Source organism: Aythya ferina (genome assembly GCF_964211825.1).
Source record: "Aythya ferina genome assembly, chromosome: 8".
Classification (NCBI taxonomy): Eukaryota; Metazoa; Chordata; class Aves; order Anseriformes; family Anatidae; genus Aythya; species Aythya ferina.
This window is the reverse complement of record NC_140304.1, coordinates 30,918,353-30,924,285: the sequence shown is the minus strand read 5'-3', so window position 1 is coordinate 30,924,285 and position 5,933 is coordinate 30,918,353.

The window sequence follows — 5,933 nt, the reverse complement described above, 5'->3', positions numbered from 1 at the left end:
TGCTTCACTATTGCTTCATACCATCTTTTTTAAAGTGAAGACAGTGAATCAATTCTTCTATTCTTTGTTTACCATCAGACAAGTAACTTTTTCCCATACGGATGGAGAAACCCGAGGCCATGCTCCTATTAATACAAGAATTTGTATTAGCATGAAAACAACAAACCACTGCTTGAACTGTGAAAGCCAAAGCACTTCATATATTTGCAAAGACATGAGCTTGTATTTGACAAGTACTTTATTCTGTGTTTCCTCATTGCTATAAAACAGATTGTCCTCTCACCTGGCAGAAATGTGTCTGAACTGAGGTTTTGACCTTGATCCTGTTGAGATCACAGTTCATAGTGGAAGCCTCTCTCTGTGATCAGCTGAATCTCTTTCTCCATGAACCTCTGAAAAAAAACACAACAGTTTTCTGTTTGAACACTCCATCTTAATGCATCTGTATCTAGGACTTTGTTTTGGGCTACTGCAGAGTTACAAAGTTCAGATTTGTACTTCTGATTATGGCTCTCTGCAGCTTGAAGGAGTCAGATGCCTTTACATAATGTTATTTGTAAGTGGGGGTTATCATATTACCGAGTGTAGATTTTTTAATTTCTGTGCTACTGTGCTTTGATCTCTAGGGAGCAAGGGCATGGAAGGGAACAACCTGCATCTTCAAATCCAGCCCCCCGAAAGCATGGCCAGCACAAAATCCTGAAAGATCTTGGTAACAGAGAGGGAATTTACAAATGAATCCTGGAAAGAGGTGAGTCTCAGAATATATTCATTTTTCATTTGTAGAGGCCAGGGCATAGACTCTACCACTGGAACCAGAACCTAACGGCAGGTTTTGAGGGGCACTTTATGAACCTCCATAACTTCCTTATATTCTGAAAGTACCTTGCAAGGACTCAGCCTAAGGACTGATCTCTGATTAGTTTATTGCGCAGCAATTTAGGAGAACAGGTTGGCTGTGTTTTTTCACCAACAGTATGAAGTGCTTCATTAGATTTGTGCTTGTTGGAGGAACAATAATCCACAAGAGAAAATACTTCTTTTTCTACTTCCTCTTCTAAAAAATGTAGACTCTTTAAGCACCTCCACAGTTTCTGCCACATCAATTTCATTGTGTTTTAATTTTCTTTAACAGAAGTTGACATTTACGTTTTAGAAAGAAAATCCTCTCCTAGGCTTAATTAGGGCACTGATTGAGACAGGGTGGTAATAACCTCCCCCACTTCTTCCAGGTAAGACAAAATCCAAGCCACCTTGCTCCACAAGTCATCCCACATCAGTAAAGAAGCTGTGGGTATATGCTGTGTGCCACATCGAGACCAGCATGGCCCTGTGGTTACCTTTGCCTCTTGTTTGCCTGGGGACAGGGACAAGAGTCCAGTCCCAGTCCTGGTGTCCTGTTACCCTGGGTGACCTTATCCACTGACCCAGCAAACTGACGGGTGTGGATGAATACCTAAAATATTGACTTTAATAATGTTCCCTTGGGACATGGCGATTCATTGGCAGGATCAGAGTGTAAGAAAGGAGTGGGTGGAAAATAAGACTAATGTGTGAATGCTGAGGGGAAAATGCACAAAGCCTTGGTTTTAACACATGCCTGCACACCCACTAGCGCTAGGTGAAAACAGCAAACATTTATTTGTGCATCTTCTTGCATAAATAAAACCCTGCTGATTTGCTTTGATGGCATTTACGACCACATTTATTCATAAACATTAGAGTGAGCAAGTTTTTATTTGCAGGAGCGTTCATAGAAAACAAAAGCGTCGTGAATTCTGGTGTAAATAAATACCAGAGAGCTCTCACACAAGAAGGGCTTCTGCAGTCATTAAGTAAAGCTCTTTTTGCTATTCACACTGTGGATTCAAACAATTACAGCTGCCCGTGAACTGCTTACAAACAGAGAAGGGAACTGTTTATAAAGCTCAGTTAGCCTCAATTAGGCAACAGAAATCATCTCATGAAGATAACCAGTCATACGGTCAAATGATGATTACTTGGGGCTCAATCCTGACTCACTCAAACGCCTTTTTACATCTTGTTGGCAGCGGAGATAAGTTACCAGCATTTTACAACCTCCTTTACATGACATGGTGGTGTCTAACCAAGGTGGCACCGGGCTGTAACACGGTTGTACAGCTGGAAAGCAGCTAGAGTCTAGCAGGGGCTGGCCGAAGGGATGGCACAGGAGTGCTCAGCAGGAGTGCTGCTGTGCCATTTCCACCCAACTGTGATCCGCAGCCCTCAGCACAGGATGAGGGAAATGTGCTCCAAGCACTAAGAAAGATTGCAGCCATGCTCCCAAATGATGCACAGCAAGACCCCACAAAGTGATCTGGCATGTTCTGCCTCCTTGGAGCACAAGAAGAGCTGCTGCTTCAGCCTCACCAAAAAGCTGTCCACCCGTGTCACCTGGGATGAAAATGTTTCATGAGCAGAAAGCAGGGTGGGCTGGATTTCAGATGTGCTGTTTGTATTCGTTTGTGGTATTATTGACCTTTCATAACTCACGCTTGCTTTTCATTCCATCATTGGTTTAAGCGATTGTCAATAACTCTGGAAATAAATCAGCTCTCCAGAGTGAGTCCCCTTTCTTACTGTAATTAATGGCAAATAGAAGAGACCTTCCCTGCATCCCCAAATCCACTGCTGCACCATGCCTAACAGACACACTAGCCTGCTTTCCATTACCAGCACTTCTTGATTTAGAGGGTTAAGTTAAAATAAAAGCAAAACAAAAAAAACAAGACTCCATCTTGCTGTACCCACAAGAGCGGAGCTGCTCTGAGACCTTCAGGATCAAATTAGGGAGGCCTCAGTTTTCCATACTGCAGAAGTACTGGGGACCAGCAAGAGGAGAACCAGGCCTTAAAGGAGAGGCAACACAAGCAACTCTGTTGGTGGTCACAAATGGGCTCTGACTGGGTGATGGCCTTGAGGTCCTTTGTGCTGCACCCTGTGGGCTACCCATACTTCAGTCCCAGCCGCAGCAGGGAGGGACAACCCCGAGCACCTTCACCTGCAGATCGGGAAGCATGACAGGCTTTGTTCACTGGTCAGTGAGAGGCAAGTCAAGGGGAACCCTGCAGACTCACAAAATGGAGCCAATCTTTTTCTGAGAAGGGGAAGAAAGAGTCCCAGCTACTCATTTAGTGTCCTAGGGCTGCTAATATTAGTGTCAAGCTAATATTAGGTATTATAAACACACAAAGAAAGGTAATTAGGTGATTCAAGATCAGACTTCTCTGAAAAGAACAACTATTTGCCACCTTCTGTGGTACGTGCAGTCTGGTTCAGTCAGGCCAGCGAGTCATCAGTCAGTGATTCGCGGCAGTCCTTTAAGGAAATAGGCCACTGCTGGGTGTGTGAGTAACTAATGCTCATTTGGTTTGTGTTTGAAGGCAGCAGCAGCAACAGTGATGACACAAATTAATTGCACAGTTTTCAGGAGATAATGCAGACGAGGTAAAGAGAATTACTATGCGATTAACATAGTTTCCAATTAAAGTCCCCTGTAGTTACTGAAAAACATTAATTTCTAGTAACTTGGTAATTTAACTTGTGTCACCACTGTACATGGATCTTCAGCACCAGGGCAACTTGTGGGCTTGTCTACGCCAAGTCTTGTATGAGAAACTTGGGAAAAAAAAAAAAAAAAAAAAAAAACACAACTGAAAATATCTATTAGTTTTATCAGCCACTTATAGCTGGCTTCAAATAAAATGGCACTGTGGTAAACAAAAGGATTTGGTAACAGATTAAGGAAGCACACTGAACAATGGCAGCTGTTCCAGCAGTGAAACCTTGCCTTTAGTTTTAAAAGGAAAAAAAAAAAAAAAAAAAACTATTTAAATTTAGCAATGGTTTTCAACCGTTATGTTTCTTTATGAACAAGTTGCAAGAGGGCTGAGACAAATGAAACTATTTCTCCCTTACAGATAAGTTTGCTGTTGGGGTGGTAGAATTACATTTTTCTTTTTAACACACATACCGTAGCTCTTATATTTCCATTCGACCATTCCTATTACAGCACTACCAAACCAAAAGCCCTTTTAATAGCAGCGCATTTCCAAAGACAGAGCTAGCTTTGGTGGTACGTGCACATGGGATTTTTGGAGGTACCCGAACTTCAGCCAGTGGAGCTGAGGAAAAGGGGAAATAAATCCTTTGGCTCCCAGCTGGGGTCAAAGATCTCCATGGTCTGTGTGTGAGCGTAAGGCAGGTCAATGGGTACAAAGGCCTGGGCATGGAAAACTTGCAAAGGATGGGTCTCAGCCAGGCCTTGTGGTCTCAGCTGGGCCTCAGTGTGAGCTCAGGGGGCCGCACAGCAGCAGCTTGGCCTCCTCCAGCCTCCAGCCTCTGGGCTTGTCCCTGCAAGGCTGTGAGGTTAAACCCCAAGGGGTCACAGGCCTCTGTGTAGGTCTGGAGTGACTGGAGATGGATATTGGTGCTGTGCAGGTTCTGGCATTTTCAACAACAAAACCAGAACACCATCAGGGAAAAGCCCAGTGCTCAACTCTCTATTTTTCTGTGTTTTACAAAACTGAGGGCTGCTCTCAACTTCATTACAAATATTGTAGACTCCTGTGCTTTAAAAGCCTGTAGAGCTTATTACATTTTATTATTATTACTACAACAACAACGTTGTAAATGGGAGAGACGTTATTGATTCAACTAATGTGCTGAATGCAGGATTGCTCTTTACTGTGCATTTGTTAGCCTTTGGGCCAGCCTGCTTCTGAACAGCCTGACATGGGAAGACTTCTGACACTGCTGTGTGAGTAGCACACAGCCTGGCATTCCCCTCTAGGAAGCTTTTCCTTGGCTGTCTTCCCCTCTGCTGAAGATGTACGGCCTCTTGCTGTTCCCTCCAACTCCTCCTCAGCAGTGCAGGCAGAGCGTGCATTTGTAAACTGTCCTGCTTCCCTCTCACCCCGAGCTCTCTTCAGCCACAGCCTACCAAAGGCCCAGAGCTCCAAGTTTATCTTCCTTAAATCTGTCCCTGCAGGCTCCCGATCATTTTTACTGTTCTTCTGCGACCTTTAATTAGTTAATGCCTTCCTCACGGAAAGGTAAGCAGACAGGAGAGCATCAGTGAGACCAGATTATGCCAAATGTATCCCCCCGCTCCGTGACAGCTTTTAGTGATGCAGCATAGAACTGCATTTTTGGTTCTTAAATGGGAAAGCAAAGTACAACTTTGTGTGTAATTTCCTCTCCACTGTTACCCAAAGGAACCACTTGACACTTTTGCATTATTTTTGCTAGAGCTACATTAACTTGAGCTTCACTAAACAGAAGTCTTCTATTTTCTGGTTCTCACTGACATTCACAATTCCCCTCCTTTTGACATCTAAATTCCATAAATATGTTGTTTACTCCCTCTTCTGGGCTATTAATGGAAAATACTAAGTAAGATCCAATCCGAACACCCTCACATACACATGCAGCATGTAAAAATACCGTGCCAATTATTAGCGTGATTTAACAGTGCAGAGGTTACTAATTCAGACAAATGATGTATGTGGTTTCTGCTGTTGTTGTTTTGTTTGTTTTTCCTGAGAACAAGTGAAATCACAACCTCATTTTGGCTTTTCAGAATATTAACTCAATTTTAACACCTGAAGATGCACACCACAGCTCTGACGTGTATACATGATTTAGTTCTGCCTGACATCTAGCTATTAGTCACTTTTTTCTCAGAAAATGAGCTTTTTTAATGTGTACACGTTGTCTCTCCAAATAAGTATCACATTTGTGTCTTCTGTGCCTGAATGGCACATAGAATGGGTTAACATTTGGTTTACAACACAACAATTAAATTTGTCTTTATTACACATAAACAGAGTATTTGCACCTTAATTTTTTTTTAGATGTGGGATTACATTCACTTTTAGTGGACCTGGTATTAATAAAGGAGGCACATGCAG